This window comes from Tyto alba, unplaced genomic scaffold (assembly GCF_018691265.1).
Source record: "Tyto alba isolate M040663 unplaced genomic scaffold, T.alba_DEE_v4.0 Super-Scaffold_6, whole genome shotgun sequence".
Classification (NCBI taxonomy): domain Eukaryota; kingdom Metazoa; phylum Chordata; class Aves; order Strigiformes; family Tytonidae; genus Tyto; species Tyto alba.
The window spans coordinates 18,728,549-18,750,231 of record NW_024881327.1 but is presented as its reverse complement, the minus strand read 5'-3'; the positions used below and the strand labels follow the sequence as shown (position 1 = coordinate 18,750,231).

General features: G+C 34.9%; 1 protein-coding gene across 7 annotated transcripts in view; it reads right to left on the bottom strand.

Annotated features, from left to right (window-relative positions):
• TENM3 (teneurin transmembrane protein 3) overlaps positions 1 to 21,683 on the bottom strand; it is a 1,343,701-nt gene that overhangs the window by 737,362 nt on the left and 584,656 nt on the right. For all 7 annotated transcript variants that reach the window (XM_032988404.2, XM_032988405.2, XM_032988406.2 and 4 more), the window contains exon 7: positions 4,294 to 4,379. The gene's annotated coding sequence lies outside the window, so the exon portion shown is untranslated. The remainder of the gene's footprint in view (positions 1 to 4,293; positions 4,380 to 21,683) is intronic.

The window sequence follows — 21,683 nt, the reverse complement described above, 5'->3', positions numbered from 1 at the left end:
TATTATGTTAATAAGAATGTATTATACAATTGAAGAAAAGTTGATGAAAGAACAAGAAAAAAATCCTTTTGGATGGAGCTTGGATGTTTGACATAAAGACAGTGAATAATAATAAATTACTAATTGTCTTTACACCATGTTTATGAAAAGCATATCTAGAATATATTTTAGTACTGTCTTGGGAGGAATGATTTTAGCAATGTTTTATTGTAAAAATAAATTCTCAGGATTTCACTGTGTGAACCAAAATTCTTAATTAAATTTTAAATACAATTTCTTTTTAGCCATTATGCCAGTATAAGAGCAAAGTTACTGGAAATGTATGGGAATATACAAATATACATACGTATACATGTATATGTATCTAGCAAAAATTTATGGAAAATTCAGAAGATGTTCAAAAGTAGCATAACTATTATCATATTAGCAAAAACTGCACAGTGAGCTGCTCTGCAATATTTCTACCTTTTTTGCCATTATGTGAATTGAACTTTCAAGTATGCTGATTCTGCCTTGGGCAGAAGTAGCAGAAATTTAAATTTGGAGGGTAAAGCACTCTTATCATTTGATCACATTCATTTCTGGTGCCACTGAAGTAGAAATTCCATGATCTTGTGGAAAGCTTTACACTATTTAACTTAATGGAAGGTTGGGAAAGCATCTATTATGTTTTAAGATAGAGAAACTGTTACACTCCCCTTGTCTTTGAATTGCCGCTTGCAAATACAAGTGGAAAACTCTTGTATTAGAAAAGAAGGAGAATTGCCTAATTACAGATGAAAAATATCACAAGCCAGGAATTATATATCTATGTTCTCTTAACCTATCATATCACATTTGCTTTCATTCTGCTATCATACTGATGTGTATTTTGGTGGGAAAGACTGGCAGTAGCAGAAGGGCATGTTAGTTTTATTATAATGTTTGTTATTGTAATGATATTTCATGACAACAAAATGATCCATTTATAAAGGAAAAGATCCTTTCTCCAGTCACAAAGCATTGTTCTTGAGAATGCCAACAATATTATGACATCAAGGGCACTTCACAGTCAGTAGTAAGATTCTAAGTCACAACAAATAAAATTCCCCAAACCTTTTGCACTAAGCCTGTATATATTTGAAGGCTAGAACATGAAGGTTATTGTAAGATATCCCATTAGAAAAATGCCAAATGGCACAACACAAAAAAAATTATTTTTGGGGAAAAAAAAGAAAAAAAGAAACCCCCAATTTTAAATTTGCATACTTCCATTCCCTGAAGAGTTTCAAATAAAATTGCATTGAAATTTATTAAAATTTTGCTCAAATCCAAGCTGAAATGAACAGCATTGGCATCTAAGGTTCTTGTTTATATAAAAACTGTGAAAATTGTAACACAGCAGTGTCTAAAAGGGCCATTTTTTCATTATTCTTTCCACAGTGTTCTGTTCCTACGGGATCTAGGTTTTGTAAATAAGCTGAATAATACCAAGGAAATTCTCCTGGTCCACCAATAACATAGGAATGGTATAAATCACAGTCTTACCTGTCAGAGTACAGTATATGTTTGGTGGCTGCTCATAACTAGCTTGAAACTCTACAACAGGTTTGGAATGAGGTTCTTTGGTTTCGTTTATTTATTTACATTATTTAATTAATTTAATTTTATATAGATAAGCTGCATTTAGTCACACAATTTCAAGCCAGTAGCTAGGCCACTTATCTGCAGTCAGTCTACATTCACCCAGCAACAGGAACAAAAGCAACAGGTGAAGGTTAAGAGCAACTGACATCAGCAAACTCTGGAGTCAGAGTACTCATCTGGAACGAGTAGATATCTAATCAGATCTATACTGAGCTGGAAGAGAAGGAAACTGAATTGGTTTTCCAAAATGTAAGTGAACATCCTGATGATCAGATGACAGAGGAAAAAACACAGTAAATTGGAGTGCCCTCCTTTTCCTTGTTTTTTTTTTTTTTTTTTTGAATTGTGCATTACATCTTTGAAAGTACCCCCAAAGAAACATGGCTATTTTGTTTTAGAAAGAATATGCTGTTTTGTTAGTCTCTGAGTAATTTTTAATTTCTATTAAAAAGTACTTCTGTTTCAGTATGGATTGGTTTTATATGAAAAAGAAAAATGTGCAGTCTTAAACCCCAAAGTCTGAGAGAAAGCAGAATAACACAGTCCTTAAATGTCACATAATATCACTTTTCCCTTCCTTTCAATCTGTACTAGTCTGTAATCAACCTCTCAAAAAACCACAGAGCATGTTGTCATGGCATGAACTGTGGAAAGTTGTGGAGAGTCATGGCATGAATCTGTTTTTTTTTTTTTTTTTTGAGGTAGGAAACCACAGGCATTTGTTATGCTGGTTCAAATAATCTTTTTCTTTTTTTTGGTCTGATATATATATACAAAAAAATCATTACAGATTGAGCATATGTCTTGAAATATATTGACAACTTGAGAAGCATATATTTAATTTTTACTTTGTATCTCTATTTATGCACTTCATAATGACAGAATGATCTGTTGTTTCCAAAAGAATTTACTGTGTACCCTGACAAAGGTGGCTGTATTCTATATTCCAGTAAACCTGGAGACCGAAGACACAAAAAATGCCTTTAAACAATTTCTGTTGGCCATCTGCCAAAATTAATCAAAATTTTGAGCACCTTGTGGTTAATGAAAGTTATTTTCAACTTCCAGTGTTTTCTATAAAAGCATATTCCAGAAGTTAAGGATCATTAGGACACAGAAATCCTCCAGTTAACTTGTTTTTCTTGGGAATATTAATCAGATCAGCCTATGGAGATGTTGGTAATGTGGGTTCTATTTTGGCAGTTTTATCCAGGAAAACCGAAGAAGGTTGAATGTGCTGACTCTACTGCTGCAAGCTACCAGGCATTACCCACAATATTATACAATACTTTAATTATGTTTTAACTTACTAAATGGTAAAACAATGATAGAGCAACAAACATGGCAAGTTTCCATGCTGAGATCATGCTTATTGTACTGATTAATTAAGCTGCTTTAGCTGATAAGCAGTGCTGACTCATCAAAACAAGTAACCATTGGCAAAAGCAGTGTAGGTGGAGGATGGTTCTAGGACTCTTTAAAAGTCTTCTGCCTGTCTTCCTTTTCCAGAGAAAAGATGTCACAGATGACTACTACTGGGACAACATGATTGAGACAGAGTATGTTTAAAGATGGAATTGGTCAGTTTTCTGATGTTAGTCTCCATGTAAATATCTTTAAATTTCACTACATTATTGGGGCTTTTCCAGTGCTGCTTCATCTCTATTTTATTTTGTGGTTCTGTGTACCTGATTACTGACATAGTGTCTCCTTTCCCTTCCCTGACTTTACTTATTTCATATTTAGCACAGTACTCTAGTTCAGATGGGTTAAAATTCTTCAGGTCCTGGCTTCCTTCTCCTTTCTTTGAAAAAAAAAAAATAAAAATGACCTTTTTCTTGAAATACCAAGATTTGAAACTAATCCGCTTGTTACAGTTATGATTTTGACCTGCCCAATAAACTGTACATTGACTTCTAGCTATGAGAACTGTTTCTGATGGAGATGTGTGTCACTCGGTTGTAATGCTAATTCAGGCAGAAACCATTTATCATTTCTGAATATAGAAAGTGTTTCATGTGACACTGTGCAGACTTACTCATAAAATGATGAAGAACAAGAGAAGCAGTGTAATTTAACATGTAAGAAGTAAGACCAGGACAAAAACATCTACCTTCTATTTTCACTTTACTCAATGACTACAGAAAAGTAATTGTTTTCATGTATTTTGACAGCTACTTGCAGATTAAAAGAATAAAGTAAGATAAGGTCTTATTTATTTTTACAATAAATATCGAGATAGGTCAATACCTGTTCTTTCACATCTGTGTTTCATCTATGCCTTTCTTCACCAGCAGGCAAAAAAGGCAATGATAAAATAAATTTTTTTCTGCTCCTTACTAGGATAGACAAAATACCTCAACAGCATATCAGCAGATTCCTTAGCTCTATGGCTTTTGTGTATAAATCTCACATGGGAAAATTATTATGTCTAGACTTGGGAACACTGAATGACCTGAAAAGCCATGACCAGGATAACGGAGAGGTTAAGACAACCCCAGGGCAGAAAACAAGAAGAAAATTCTGTTATTTTTGGAAAAAAAAAAAAAAAAAAAAGTGTCTTTAAAATTAAGTAAAATAATTAAAATTTTAATAAAACACATGGAATTTAGTTGAATTCTGTAAGAAGTAGTTTTTCCAGAAATATATTGAAATTGAGTTTCCTACCAGGCCTTGCTCAGCACAATGGCAACTCAGCAGAGATGTTGTCCAACAGAATTGTTAAAAGGTCTTATCATGGAGAAGTGTAGTTCCTGGAACAGAACAAAAATAGCGATTTTACATCTCCGATTGCCAGACTCACTGCTTCTATTGTGTTACATTCTATGAAATCAGTTAGAAAAGTTATGTGATTCAGATTGATACAGATTGCCTGTGAAGCTGGGAAAAATAATATTGACTCTCTGTGCCTCAGTATCATACCTATACACTACTTCATGGATGTGCTGTGAGTATTAAGTTATTGCTATATTTACCTTGCTTCACTTTATTATTATAAACCATATTTCACACCATTACTTTGGAAAAATTGTTTCATTTAATCCTTGCCTTGTTACCAAGTTTTAGAAAAAGGTTTAATTTTCTGTAGAGATACATCTCTCAGATTACCTTCCTACTTTATTTTCTCTTTTTTTTTTGTCCCAGAAAACATACAAATTCACAGTACTTTTTTCATACCTGCCACAACAGTTCCCATACACTGCCACTGACTGACCTAGGTCTTAATGGTATTTCACTGTAATGAACAGAAAATAGGAAGGAAATGGAGGGAGTTTGAGCTAGCTCCTGGTCTTCAGTTACCTTCACTTTACATTATCTCTTTTTTTCTACACCTCCCCTGTCCCCTGAATGCACAGTTTTTGGAGAGAGCGTGCAGTATCCGCAGACATATCTGTCCTCTTGTTATAGGAACCAAGAAGGCAAGTGAATGGCCAAGCAGGATTACTGGATCAGTTTCTCAGGTGCAGAAATTCTCCAGTCCCCTAAGAGAAGGTCTTTAAGGGCCTCCTTATAAAAATTTATGATCCCTTGTTTAACCTTAGTTTGGTCTCTGTGGATATGCAATATAGTACAGTAGTACTTGGCTGAACGATCTCTTCTGCTTTCCCCACAAAATCAAGTGTAGGGTGCAAATGGGTGATGAATTCAGGTTGATTAGGAAAATATAAAGTAGAATCATAATTACTGAAATCCATTATGACCTTCTACATGATCCTCTAAGGATTTAAAATGCATGGCTTGCTACAAGTTCACATATTAGGAGCACCTACTACAAAATAACTTATGCTTACTGGAGGTCAGGAGCATATACACGGGCAGCGAGGCAAAAAGCTGTAACGCCACTGCTGCTCCAGTATGGTTTACTAACCAGCAAAAGAGGGGTAAATTTACTAGCAAGGGCTTTGAGAAAAGTGTGTACTGACATGTTGCTGATTAATTGTAATTTGTTCTAATGGCTGTACATCAAGGCAAAATGTTAATGGCAGATCTGGAGAATAACAGAGTAATTTTCAGCTTGTGACCTGGTGTCCATGCTGTACCAAGACATGATAACAAAAAGGGGGATAAATAGCAAGAAAGAAACACCTGCTATTACTGGTAATTAATTCTTTCTAAGTCTGCAGATTTATGGGATTGATCTAGATTGAGATATTTTATGGAACTGTAGAAACACATTATCTGCTTACTACATTTGAGTATTTTGTAAATGAAAATATAATTTTCTGTGGATAAAATGGCTATTTATACTCATTTTCTGTCACATATGTGTTCAGTTATGATTAAAAACGTATTACTTTTTATAGTTCGTTCGTTCATTATTCCAGCTTCAAGAGGACACCTTCAATATGTAGTCATATATATTATTTCAAATTTTATCTCCTGAGGAGAATTTCCACGAAGAAAATCTCACTGAATTTTTTTGTTTGTTTGTTTTTTAATCTTTAAATCAATGTTTTACAAAGGCAGGTAGTAATTTTCAGGATATCTCGCATTACTTTACCTGAATTTAGGCAGGGTAGACAACTGCTTTCATTACTGCCTTTTTCTGTTATCCTTTTCAAAGACTGAGAAATTAATTCATCTGTAGGGCTACATACTCTTTTAAAAAATAGTTCTGATCTTTATATAGTAATGTAATTTAAATTAGTACCTAATTCTCTAAAGTCCACAATTTAGGACAGCGTAGAATCTACTGCAGCAACTAATTAAACACTTACTGTAAGGTTAAGTTTTTCATTAAATCAATAGGCCCCCAGTGTCAGTTACAAAGCCCTAATTACTATGCTGTAAATTTAGATTGAATTTGAATTAAGGACTGATTTCAATCTAACCACAGCATGTAAATATTGTAAATTACCAGAATTACAGTTCAATAAAATTGAATGGATTTCACTTTAGACAAGCTAAATGCAAATGAGCCTGAGAAAAAAAAAACTGCAGAAATTTCTGAAACATCTGCACCAGTCTTACATGTACAGGATATAGTATAGTGCTTTGGCAAAGAGCATGTCAGAACTTCAAAATGATGCCACCGTTTACTCTACCATGTTTTAAATATTTCATTATCTGTTCTGAAAATGAATAAATTTAATCTCTCCCAAGTGATCAAGTAAAATGATGGCTAATGTGCCCACTTACTGTGTTGCTTTAGTTTGATGACTGTATTGTTGTGCTAAAGCACAGTATGAAATCAGGTTATCAGGTTATAACTGGCAGGGATGAAAAAAAAGCAGTGCTGGGAAACACAAAACAACCCATTTTCAAGGCATGAATCATGCACTTTGAAGATTCAAAAAAAGTGTAAAAATTACAGACAATAGCACTCTAATCAAACAAGTGCAAAATTGAAAATAATTGGGAGTTTGTGGACTTTCATTCAGCTTCAAACAAGCACTGTATCCACAGGATATTAATAAAATTGGGGAAATGGGCAATATGCTAGGTTACACACAAAAGGAAAAATCAAAAAATGCCTATATTGAGGGTCACACATACAATTATTTTGAGCGTTATACTCACCTGTTTACATTATTTCAATACACAGCACTAAAAAATATATTAGTAGCTTTAAGACGTCCTTAAAAATTTCATGAAAACAATGTCTAATTTTTTACACTTTATTCATTAATAAAGTTAACTCAGAAGAAGAATAAAAAGTGATTGGTAAGAAATTGTTTAATATTGTCATGAAGGCTCAGAAAGGGTGTAGATGAAGGGAATGAATGGTAATTTTTGTGATTTTGTGCTTGACAGATGCAGAACATAAACTGAAAACTAGAAAATAACAAAGGCGTAAATAAAAATCCTCCTTCAAGAATAATATCCATTATTCTAATTTCTACAAGAAATAGTTATGCCACCTGATTCTTGACTACAGGTATGGTTTTGTTTCTTTTTTTCAGAAAATATTTTATGGGGTCTTTGATCCGTTCATGCCTCACGAAGTTAAACAGTGCCAATGTAGTTTGCAGGCACATACAGGGTGTCTGACAATATACAAGCTGACAACACTGCAATTTCTAAAACTCTTATTTCTTGAGAATGTTAAAATTATATCTCAAACCACAAAGAAGTGTTTTACTGAGTTCACGTCTATATTTAATACCTAGAAAAATGACTGCTTTATGAAATGTTTGAAGATTGCCTTTGTATTGCTGTGTGACATCCTGGGCATCAAATCATACCATTAGAACTGTACAGCCTTAACTTCATGCAAACAGATTATTTACAGTGTGCAGATTTCAGAACAGAAACATGGAGTTAAGAATGAAATCAGTAACTGAAGACATTCTTAATGGTGTGAATCCTGGAGCAATAATTTTGGGTTTCAAAGACTTCTTAGCAAGTTATTTGTGGGATGAATCACTGAACAGAATCTCAGAATAGTTTGGGTTATAAGGGATCTCTGGAAGTCATCTAGCTCAATCCCCTACTCCAAAGTTATAACATGTATCCCAGGGCTTTGACCAGTCCAATTTTGATTATCTGAGGCAGCTGTTCCACAGATTAGCCCCTCCTGTTTGGCGAAAAAAAAATCTTTTATCAGTTGGAACTTCCTTTGCTGCCGATCATTACCTCTTGTCCTTTTACTATGCATGTCTGATACGCATTTCCGTGTTGTCCACCATGATATAGCTGAAAAAAGTAATCAGATCCTCTCCTAGTCTTCTTTTCTGCAAGATGAAGAAACTCACTTTCCTCAGCTTCCCTTTGTACATCACACTCAGTCTTGCAGCTGGGGGACAGAATTGGACACAAGTCCCTAATATGGGGAAATGATCACTTCCCTCAACCTACTGGTTCTCCTGCTCCCCAGTATGTGGTAAGCCTTCATTGCTACAAGGACAATAACAAAACTAAAACCTTTGTTATCCAAGAAGCTCTGATTAATGGTCATTTATCTAGATGTGGGGAAAAAGGAAGGTAAGTGACAACAGATTGATCTTGCTCTGTTTCATTTATCAAGCACGTGATTTTAGTTGGTAGTGGGAAACAGTCCCATCATTTTTACTGCAGAATTCCAGAATTTTTTTTAGTGCCCCATCATTAAATATTGAAATATCTATTGCTAACAGCTAGTTCATATTATAAAGCGAATTGTTCCCATTCTGTGGAAAAAATCTAGCTGCAAATATGAATCTTCCATGAACAGTGAGCATATAAAACCCCAGCTATCATTACTGAAATTTCTAGACAGCATGCTTGTAATGGCTTTAGAACGCTATTTGGAAATAATACTACTCTAAAAAAAAAAAGTAAACAAGCACCCAGGAGTCTGAGACAAAGTACTATTTTTGCAATATATTGTGTAGTAACAGTTATTACGGATTTGAATTAAAATATACTTGAGGATATGCATTAATTGAGCACATGGGCAACATGGCCTGACATTCTTTTCCTTCAGCTTTGGGTTATCTATGCATTTTAACATTTAACTTCATTGCATGCAAAATACAGAAAAGTGTGCATAAAAATATACAGGGCATTACTTATTTATATGTAAAACCTTTATTCTATTTTGTTATTTTAGATTAAATCCCGTTTCAATTCTGTTCTCTCAGGGAAGCACTAACAGTTTGAGCTCAGCATGAAAGCCATCAAACACTTGAGCTGAAATTTAGATTGGGCAATTTTGCCTGGTGAAGTAGAAAAGGACATGTGGAATGGCAGAGAACAGAATGGCTTATGGAAAGGCAGATGTTTTAATAACTTGTTGTCTAGTGGGAGCCTCAAATATCTAAATTTAAACACTGCAATATATTAAAGGGCGTTGCTGTCAGGGAGGGTATACTCCTTTACCATACCATTCACTGTAAATGTGAATATTTAACATGTGTGCAGACTTTAATACAGCATTCATTTTACAATTGAAATTAGAATTAATTGGAAGGTGTTAAAAGATATTATCTCAGACTGAAAAATTTGGCCCAGGTCTGTATTGCAAAATACAGAAGGCCAGAGCCTAGGGAATTTTCAATCCAGAGTTTTGACTTGGACCTATCTCCCCATGTGAGTGGGCTGATGAGATACTTGAGATCTGCCTACTAAGGTCCTTTTTCTTTCAACATATCAATCTCCTGTTAATTCACACTGGGTTTTAAAGTATATTTGTCCTTAAGCACATTGCTGGAAATATGCAATGAATTTACCTAAGAAAATGTATGGAGAGAAGCTAGAAACATCCTAGGCTAATTTCTTTACAGAACAAATCTCTCAGAATGTCTGGAAACAGTGAGTTAACTCTAATTCACTCTGGCTGCATAATTTACAATCTGGCAGAATTAAGATGACTAGGGAAGAAAAATTATATTAATAAGCTAGCTTCCCATATGTTCATGAACAACTGGGTCCTATTAAAGAACAATGAAGGCCTTGTCACTTGACTTTTGGAGATATGACACCGGTATTTATAAACTGTTTGGTGACACAGGACTCCTAATTGACGTCACCTTTCACATTTGTCATGTCATATGCTGTCTCCATTTTCTAGAAATATCAGACTGTGTTTTACTTATGGATATAAAAACTTATTAGGTATACCAAGCAGAAATAGGAAATAAAAGCTATTTTTAAAAGATGTCTAATATTGAGGGCTTCATTTATGGTTTATCAGATATGCATATGCATTAAATAAAAAGACAGATGGAAATGTTTCTACAGATATGGTGACAAGTGAAATTGAGGGCAATATGTTATGAAAGTTAATCACTTATAGAGTATACTAGAAGGATTTTAAAGGTCATTAGTTTAACTATAGATTTGACTTTGTAATAGTATTTACTTGATAGTAATTGCTTGACAGATACAATAAAAATCTGCATATACAAAAACCAAATAAAGCCTTGCAAGCTTTGTGTCTCTGCACATTTTCACTGACATTTTTAATTCTGTTTTAGGGAGTGGATTGCCAGTTGGGGTTAAAGAAGGAATGAAGACTGACTGTGTAAATTTAATGGAAAATTCTTACACAGGGATTTCACTTCTGGATGAAGAAGTCCTTGAGCTAGCTATTACTGCAGACTAAAAAGAAATTAATGGAGAATTTTTTTTTTTTTTTTTCCCTTCGCATTTTTTCCCATGTTTTTCAACTCTTATCTAGGTCTCTGGTATTGACCACACAAAGACAGTATGTCAGGCTAGGTGGATTTCAAGTCTGGCCATTCATGTTCTTATAACCCAATGGTAATAGACACGGTGTAAGAAGTTACACAGGAATCAAATGAGGGCAAAAAAGCAGCACTGAGCTGGAGCAAAGAAAAGAGGGCAAGACCATAGGAGCTGAAAATATATGGGAGAGGGAACTTGTGACCAGGTTGTACAGACCTTACATAACCTGTTTGAGACAATAACTGAGGATTTATCTTTCTCTATATATAAGAAAACTGTGCATTATAAACAGACCTTTCTTATGCTTTTGTTCAAGAGGACAGAGCAAACAAGGTGCTCAATGTTTCTGTAAAATCTTTCTGTAAACAGATCACAAGCAGCTCGTGCTGCGTTGCCTACAACAGAGAAAGCAGCCTAGAATGGCTGCTTGCTGCTGAACAGCACACAGACTGATGCTGAAAAAAAGTCTGTTTCTCTAAGCTTCACTCCTTTTTCAAACCCTCTTTTGTTGGATGGGAGTCTAGTTGGAAAGACTACTTTCAATCCTCTTCTTTCAGGAGAAAATTTAGCTTTGTCAATCAATTAATAAAAAATCGAAGGCAGGAAATCTATGACAGGTATTCTGCAATAATAACAACCATAAATACAAGCGCCTAAGTTAAACTAGCTCTGAAATAGTTAGGCCTGCATTTGGGAGCTGCTTGAATAATATCTGTCCCACTTATCCTCCATTTCAATTTAATATTCGTAGTGCTAGTGTTGCCTATATCATCAATGTCAAAAACTAAAAAGTCTTATCTTCAACTTTCATTCCAATGCTTCAAAAGAGCTTTGAATTTGCATCTTACTCTAGGGAAGATGTAGTTTAAAAACATTTTTGCCCAGCTTGCTCCATTAATTTCTGAGGAAAATGCACCTACTGCTGGGAATATGACAGTTCTCAACCTTGGTGTTTTTACAGGATGTCCCTCCCCAGGGAACGACCAACATCATTCTGACTTACCCTGCTGGAACTGCACCTCCTGCTGGGTAATCAGCTATTGCAGCACGAAGGGAGAGACCTCGGTATGATTAACTGAATGCCCCTTGTGAATGCTAAGGAAAAGGAGAACAGCAAGTTTTCTAGGGGGAAAAAGTGCTTTCAGTAATCATCTATTTTCAATTCAAGCCGCTAATTTACAGTTGCATAGAGTTGCTCAATTACCAGCAGCACTTAGTATTTTATACATCTCAGTAAGCTTTAACTTAAGATAATATTCATCACATCTATCAAATGTATTTTTCTCCCAATTATTTCTGTAAGCCAAGAACAAAATTCATTTTGTAATGATTATCTGACTCAGGTAAAGCTGATTTTCTATTACTCTAGGCCAAAGCCACTGACAAGGGCACAAAAAGGATTATTTTTCAGCAGTTTTCAGCTCAGCTAAATCAGCAGATAATGCCACCTATGATGCAGAGTGATCCTGACCTAAAGCCCTCCTCATTGTTAATGTTTCTCACATCTCAAATATGCCTCAGTGGCAAAAAAAAATATTCTATAGCTGTCTTCTGAGCATCAAGAAAAATTATTCTTTTAGAATTCTTTGGATTTTATGCTTTTAGTCATTGGTCGCTGAGTTGTCTCCCATCTCAGTTTGCACTATCACATGAAGAAAATACATTTCATATAGTCAGTGGTGGTAATTTGGTGTATTGCATTATTATGTGCAGACCATCAAATAAAGACTCTTTGTACTCCCATTAAAATAGAAAAAACAAAACCAAAGTGCAAAACCCGGAAGTGAAACACACGAAAGAAAACTACAGTTGCTCTGCCAAAGAGCAAATAAAGCAAAAGTTCATTGTTAATGACTGCTATTCACATAAAAAGCAGTTTCTCTTCATCAGCAGCAGAAAAGTATGTGGGCCTTCAACAGAAAATGTCATTTATAGTTGAATTTATTGTTTGAATTTTCATACCGTGACATTTAAAGTGAATCGTTCTTTGGTTTAAGAGATTTTCAGTCATTAGTTAAAAGAAAAACTCATTTTCTTTTTAGAAGTGTTAATCAATCTTTTAGATACTTTTTGAATTCTACCCTTTTTATACTTAAAGTTGTATCTTAGTAATAGGATACCAGTGCCATGTAGCAGGGACATTCTCCATTTTGTCAAGTGTTCTCTTCAACCAAAAGCTGCACAATTTTAAATTTTCATATGATTTTTGATTGTGCTATATTATGGTGATTGTCATCAAAACCAACTGGCAAACAGTGATGATCCTTACAAATGTCTCAGTGAAGTTCTATTATTCTGATTTAAACCTGGAGAAGCTGAGATACACAGAAGTGTCAAGAGTTTGACAAGGTATTCTGAGTCTGAGGTAGGACCAGAAAACAAACCTTTTTGTAATTCTGCTGGATGATTACTCTAATAAAGATTAACTGGATATCAACAGAAATTTATAGTATTACAGCTTTTTAAAGTAATCTGTTTACTCCTTAATTGTAGTTATTTAGTGTAAACAAGGCTTTAGATCTCAGTACAGATGCTTAACTGAAAGAGCCCCTTTTTCTTTGGTTGGTTATTTGTGGAAGGAGAAGTTAGTTTTAAAAATACCATGAGCTGCTGTCACACCTTTTGTTCTTTCATTAGGTAAAACAATCTACTCATGAATATGCTCCCATTCACTCCGTGGATCTACCTGCTAATATGATGAGACCTTTAAAATCACCATCAATGAGGCTGGGAAACTCAGGCTTGTATGAACATGCAACTGACTGCTGCAGTTCTAACAATAAAGAGAAGTAAGCTGCAACTGAGGATTTCAAAGATCTATTTCTACAAGAAAGAGTGAAAACCTGTAGCAAGATTACTTTAAAGAGATGGTGAGGATTTCTTGACAAATTGATTTTCCTCAAGTAAGAAGGTGGTGCATCAGTCACCCACTTGCAGAGGCACTGTTTTTTTATTTCTTGTATTGTTTATATAACACTCCAGCAAGATAAACAGAGAGGTTGTGCAACAGTGGTTGGCTTTACACATGGGATATACTTTTCAAAAACCAAATGCAGAAGGATTCTATCAAACCTTCATAATAATAGATGCTATAAAAATATGGTATAATTCTTAGAATAAAGGACTGTGGAAAGATCCTCAGAGATGTGTAAGCCATATACACACAATCAAAACTAACTAAATAACATCCAAGAAGTTGCCCAATGAGAAGATATTCACCAGACTAAAACAGGTGTTGTGTTATAAACAACATGTGACTTTACCGGAGTTGGGAAGAGAGATCTTTTTACTACACCAGATATGATACAGAGGGTGGCAAAGAGAGTCACTGAAGGTTTGCTACGTTTGATGTGGCAGGGTTCAGTGAAAGGGTTCAGTACAAAGAGACTGAGTAAGAGTTTTACTAATGTGGATGAATGAGTCCCTTGCAGAGATCTTTCATCAAGATCAGTAAAAGTTTGACACAGCCTCTTCCCACCCTGTTGTCTGCCGTGTACTCTGAAGATATCATTTTGTCCTTCCAAAATCCTGTTTAAAGTATTTATTTTCTGCATTCTATAATATACACAAAAAAACTTGACAATAGTTAGGCTGCAACTGTCTGAGGCCAATTCCTATCACACTGACCGATCATCTTATTGTTCCCTTGAACTTTGCCATCCACCTGCCTTGCTTTGACTAGGATGCCTCATTTGTTCCTTGACCTTTCCTATATTTCCAGCTCTCTCTCCATCATGTCTTGCTTGGTATTCAGTCTAATACATTTTAAATAATTTAGACATTAAGTCAATGCAGAAGGAAGGCAGAGAACAGGATATGACATGCCACTTCCTAGCTCCTTTACAGCTGATGAACCTGATAGATAAAATAGAGTCAGACTCTAGATGCCTTGATGACTCTTTTTTGGAGTTCAAAAACCTTGCATACCTAGATACACAAAAATACAGTCTGATTTAAAGAAGTTTATTGTGAGATCCTGTATAATTTATACTAGAAAGTTTAATAATGAAAAGATTAATGTCTGATAGTTGTTACATGCAATCGTATTCAGAGGAGTGCCACATATACAATGGTACAGATTCTCTAGACTATGATAATAGCAGTACTAGGTCTCATCTTCTGATGTCAGATTATTATAAACTATTTTATAAATAATTTTAATGTGATTTATTCAAATAATAATTTAAAATCATAACTGATGCTGCTTTAAACTGGAGGTTGGACTAGAGCCTCCTAAGGTCCCTTTCTACCTGGATTATTCTATAATCTTATCAAAACTGTATTCTTCATTTCTGAAGTTGACATAGGCCAAAGCAGACAGTCACTCCTTTCTTTTGCACTAACATGTTCACATGTACTCAGAGCAGTGAGTACTTCATTTTATTCTACACCCTTTGTGTGTTTGCCTTCCCCAAAATGCAAGAAATAGTTATTTTTTTCTTCTTTTCTCCTTCCTTATTTCCCCTCTGCCTTATTTTACATTGATGTTTCTCATCTGTCTGATCTAAATCCTCAGCTCTTTTCTAGTTGCAAACTCCCTTTCTCTGAGTAACTTCAGTCAATCAAAACCAAATTACTAAGACCTGTTTCATCATTCTGTCCAAGTCATAATTCCTTAATTCTGGTGACAAATAAAAATTCTCTTTTGGTTTTTGATTTTTATCTTATTTATGCTGACACGTTTAGTCATTCGATTGTCCATTGTAATTTCATCCTTCGTATTTTTGTTTCCATTAAACCCTCCTATATAAAGGACATCCTCACAGAAACAGCTCGTGCGGTCATTGCTGTGCAGTAATAAAACCTCCTGTTCAGAACCCACTTACTGTAATGTTCATGGAAAATTACCAGAAGATAAAGAGCAAGCTGGTAACTGGTCACGTTCTATCTGAATAATAAAAATAAGGTGGTATTTTCACTAGATTTTCTCTCTGCTGTGATCATTGGCTTTGCCTGTCAGATGTGTTTTTAGCATGTTTAATCTTTCTAGTGTATGGACTGTCTTTTACTTGATTTTGGAGAATTCACACCACAAAAGAGCCCTGAAACTTACAGAGATCACTAAACACCACTGCATTACAAAAACTAACAATAGCATGTTTCACACTGAGGAAAAGATGTTAAGATAGATGCAGGCTACATAATCACATAGCAATTATTAGTCCTTGGAGACAAGAATTATATTTATAGATACAAATATCTAACAATTATTTTATGTTGGTAATTATAAATGAGTCTGTAAAAAAATAAAGAGTTGATGGCGCAGTGAAATTAAAGTATTTCTTAGTTACAGGTAAACTTATACCACCAAAGGGGTATATTGTAAAAGGCACTGTTATATTACATTAGATCATAAACAAATTTAAAGAAAATTCTTTAAAGCTCATATATTTGACACTGTCAACAGAATGCCTGAAAAAATCTAAGCCCCACAAATCATGATGCAAATTAAACGTTCGCATTCTCCTCCTGCTAGATCTAGAAAGATAACATATGCTGCCACTTGTCAGTCATCTCAGGGTCAGCAAAAAGCTAGCTGACCTGCTCTGACATCACCATTAATTTTTAAAAAGTGTTTACTGATTGTCATAAAATGGATTAAAAAAAGCACCAGTGAGCAGATGAGGATAAATGTTTGCAATTAAAGTTTTGGGTTGAGATGAAAATATTCTGATAAGGTTGGGTACTGTGACCTCTATGGCCGTGTGTCATTATATCATTTTGCCATTAAGGTGATTATCCATCTGTGAAAATGGTGAGTCGCTTCCCTTAAATTAGAAATACATTTAGTATTTACATGAACTCCTTTGCAAACTGTTTTTTATCGTCATAACAACTGCTGGATGGGACTACAGGTTTGGGGTTTTTTTTTTGGCTCATTGATTAAACTGTTTCACAACAGCACTCTATTATGTAGCACTTAGCATCCCAAGCAGGACTGTGAACACAGGTTACTGAAAGTCAGCTTCCTTCAAAAAGGACTGCCCTCTAATGACTCATAGCATGCACAGTAGGTCTCTACCTTCTGTCTCTATACTATAGCTCTGAAGTCACCTGTTGATCTTAGGCATAGTGATAGCTGGTGACCTAATTCCTCCTTGTTCATAAACTCTGTATTGTGCTTTGCACTAAAGGTTAAGCAGTAAGGACTCTGTAAAAGGAGAGAAGATGTTGGCACTCATCAGTTTTCTGGAGATGTGTCTGCAGTTGCATCTTAAATGTTGGATCAAAGCAATGAGCATGAGGGAAAAGCAGCTGAGGTAACGTAACAAAGTCATGAAAGGAAGGTAATAAAAAAGTAAGGCAAAAGTCAGAAAGCAGTCTGAAGTAGTAGAATGAGTTCACAAGATTTCTAAAATGCTGTGGACTACATGACTAAAGAAAAATATTTTTTACTTGCAACAGACATAGCAATAATAGACAATTAGATAGTTGTATAGTCACACTTTATCTTTTGTAGCCTGTAAAAGTTGGGGGGGGGGGGGGGGGGAATTCAAATGCTTGTATTTCATATCACATACATTCATAAATTGCCAATAAAGAAATGGCAAATAACTTCAGTAAGGTACTAGAAAAGGTGCAGATGCTGCCCCACATCAGGCAGGATCTGTTATGGCTTAAGCTGATTTTAATACCCAGTTGGAAATAAGCTTTGATGTGGAAGAAAAGTTCATGGGTTGACTCAGAACAGTTTAGTAAAATGACTAGTGAAGTCTAGATCTGTGAAATCTCTTTTACACTCAAAGATGCCCTAACAAAATGTGAACTTCTTGCTAATTATGATATGAAATATCTAGAATCTTACTTGATCACACTGCAGAAGCAGAAAGCATTTTCCCTGGTGTGGAGTGAGAAAAGTAAAACACCAAAGAAGAATCCTAAGCTAGGTGTCACTGCTAAAAACAAAGTCTTTTAATTTTAACAAGTTCATAAAACTAAGATTTTAATAATTTAACTGGCAGAAATGCAACAGCCCATCTCTGATCAAGCAATGCATTCGACTAAACAATCTGGAAAAATTACAGGCTTCTCTGGAGCACCAATTTATGGAGTATACGTAAATGATTTAAAGAAAGAAAGAAAAAATTTCCAGTGATAAATTTTAAACAAAACCAAAAGTGAACTATGAGAGTCTTTAAAAAATTTACATACAGAGGAAGAAAACCCAAAACATCCTAAGGTCATTAAAATAATTTAGCACTGTCTTGTTGTAATACTGCTAGTTGTAATTTCCTAAATAAATGGTAAATGTTTTGGTGAAAAGAAACCGAAACACATATAAAAAGGTGGGCTGTTAATCTGTTTAATTATAGATAATGTTAACAATTTTATTACTGTTTTATTGCTTCTTTCTGTAGTTTATAGCTTCTTGAACTTTTACAGTAGTTCTAGAAAATGTGACAAAACTGCTGCTTATTTGTGCTCTGCTCGAAGGAAAAATACTTCATATGAAATCAGACTCTGTTAAGGAATACAGCATATCCATAAGTAATTCTCTGAACTTTCTCTTAAGTTAGGTAATAGCGATTCAAATTTCCTATGTTCTGTCAGAAGACCAAAAGTTATCACTACACCTATATTTTCCTCTAAAAGTTAAATTTGCATGTATTTCTAATTTGATGTACTTCATGGTCAAATTTCATAAGTGCACTCAAGGGCTGAAAATAGACTACTCAATGTATTTTTTCCACCAAAAAAAAAAAAAATGTGGGGAAAACCAACCCAACCTACTCAGGGATAAAGAAAGCACCAAATAAATGAGAGGATGAAGAAATAATTTTTCCTTTGGAGCTTCTAGTTGGTCAGTCCCTCAATGTAAGTATCTATTCTTCTGAAGAGATCCTTACTGAGTTGGTGAAAATGCTTTAACATTTAAGTATTATGTTTCCTTTAGGATATATCAGTGAAAATTAAATTAGGTTTGGTGATAGCAGTTACTCCTTCCTATATGCCACATTCATGTGTACTATTATATTGGAAACAGACCAGAAAAAAAATATCCAAACCAGCATCCTAATACACATGCAGTTATTTTCCATACTGGGGTTTTGTTACAATACAATTTCATGTGGTACATCATGTTTTTGTGTAGCTAATTTTTGTAAAAAATGCTAAGAAAACATGAAGATTTCTATAAATTCACATGGCAGGTAAAGGATAAAGAAGTAAATGTACATTGGCTGCTAAACATCCCCAAGAAAAGGATAAGCGTATGGTAGCAAAGCAATATGTGGTTTCAAAAAGAGAGTGTTTCAGGCAGAAGAAATTACTTATGCTGGGAGGTTAAGGAAGTGACTATACTTATGTTAGAACTGTGGAAACATTAAATATGAATGAAATGCAGAAATAGCTTAAGGAAAGGTAGTAACAGGCTAGAAGCAAAGGTTGTGACAGAAAAGAGCTCTGGGAATGAAGAACAACGGTAATAGAAGAGACAAAGAGGTAAACTGACAGAGAGGACCATTTAGGATTTGTAAATGAGCTCTGCCAAAAGAGAAAAGGAATGTTCATTGGAGTGGAATCAGTGAGTGGCAGACAGGGAAGAAAGCTTTGGGAAAAGGGCAGTATAGAAATCTACTAAAGAAAAATTTTAAGGGATTCTAGAACCAAAACATTTTTTTGCCAGCTATACTCTAGATTAAGAATTTCAGAAAATTAAGAAAAGAGACAGAAAATGTAGAGGGGAAAGAACTGGCTGAGTCAGAAGGAATGAAGAAGAACAAGGAATGAAAACAACATTACACCAATGTTTAGAGTAACTTCTTTGTGTGAAAGACAGCATTTGGAGAAGGAGGAAGAATGCAGTTACAAACGATTGGTTTTATCCTGCAGAAGATAAAAGAACAATAATCTTGACAAAAATTGTTCTCCATTCTGCAGGACAGTATAGACACAGAAGCAAGCTGTGTGCTGAAAGAAGTAGGATAAAAATTCCAGAGGGTAAAAATTATGGGCCATGTCCTATGCTTAAATCAAGACTGAAAAGGTGGTATCGAGCCACCAGCTGGAAGTCCTAGTTTGGTCTGTTGAGGAATTCTTCACAGCCTCAGGGCATTCCTTTCTTATATTGGCCCCCCAGTGATCACTACACCAATGAAAAGATTGAACTACAAAAAACCATCCTGGCTGTGTCCCTCATACTTAATAAGGAAGAAATCCATAATGGTCTTATATTAAATGACATAATTTTTAAAAAGACTAACACATTGAATTGTACAGCTGATGTAGCGAAAGATTTCAGCATACTTTTATCATACATTGTGGAGTACTACTTATATGAGAACGATACATTTCTTATGCAGGAAACAGTATATCTGTCATAATTTTTCTTCAAGGTGGAAATTTTTGCTTTTACCATTTTATATTTAGGCCTTGTTTTCCATTTTTGAGCAGTTATGATCATAAACTATCTTAAAATGTGTAATAGTGTATTTAATCTCAACCACAATGAGACCAGAAAGCCAAATAAAATGCATAAAATAAGTAATTGAAAAGAACTTGTTTTTCTAATGTAAAACAAGCGGAGTGAGTTAAATAGTCTAAATAGTCATTACAATCTGACTGTGATGTGTTCTTTGCTCTACACTTGCTGCAGCATTTCTTGTATTATTATAATGGTTTCTAGAGCAATAAATTATAGACACAGAACCAACTGCTGAAAAGTGTAGGCGGCTCACAGCATGATGCAAATCACACTGTTGGATACTGCTTCTTTGTAACAACAATCCCATTAGGATCCACGTGATTCTGCCCACCATAATACAATTTCACTACACAGCACAGTATTTGCTGGAGCGACGGAAGATGTAAGTTTCCATTTCTAAGGCCTTAATTCTGCAAACAGTGATTTTGGTGCTTGAACTCTGCATGCATATATGGTGTTCTAGTAACTGCACATATATAAAGCAAGCAAATACATAGTCAAACTCAGTTACCGAAAGACATGGCCATCTGACAGATGTTTAGCAGATTATAATAAATAAATTGGTGGTTTCTCAGTGTAATTCCTTGTGAGGTGATCTAAACATCACAAACCCCCTCCTAGTAAGCACCAATTAGCAAGCAGAAGACACAGTTTAGGTCATTGAATGAGGTAAAGGGTAACAGTAAATGGTTATCATCTAAACCAAATTTAATTAAATTAGGATAAACGATTGATTCCAAAATGCTACTTGGCCTATTCAAGCAACCCAGATCTTCATATCTGTTAGTTACTCTGTGCTAAGTAAATTTACATGTTCATTTAATTGAGCCAAATGTAATAAAGTATAAAAGGTAAAGATATCCTTTATTGAATGCCATTTGACTTTAATAAAAATGTGCTAACCAAACAGGAGTCAGAACTCATTTTTCTGACTCAAAGTTAGTATCGTTAGGATTCATACAAAATAAAATGAGAGATGTGAAAAAAAGAATGATGAATACCATGTAAAATTTGGCAGCTACATACTAATTTTGAAAAAAAAAGCCAAACTGACTTCACAAGTTCATCTGGAAAAGATTTCTCTTTGAGAACATATGGCTTGCAACTGTCCATAAAACTCTTATTTTGCACTACAGAAGATGATATTTATAACATGCATCATGTGTACATTTAAAAAGGAGAGCCAGATGTAGCAACCTACGTCTCAGGGTGTGGAAGAAGTCACAGAAATCCTTGCCTCAGGACCAGCAGGTTAGAAATCGAAGTGGGGTGCTAACGGTCCATGCCCCAGTGCTATTTGAAAACCAGTTGCATCTAGGACAGTGTGCAGGTAGTTTTCTGAGGAGATAACTAGAATTCTAGTAAACAATACTCACTCTTCTTTTTATGGAACCAAACTCTTTCCTCCTCCCATCCTCCAGAAACCACTTGACTTTATACACTGAGTTTGGCTTCAGGGGGCGGTTATGTATTAAATCTTGGGCATTCTACATAACGTCCCTAATTAACTTAGTTCACAAAGATT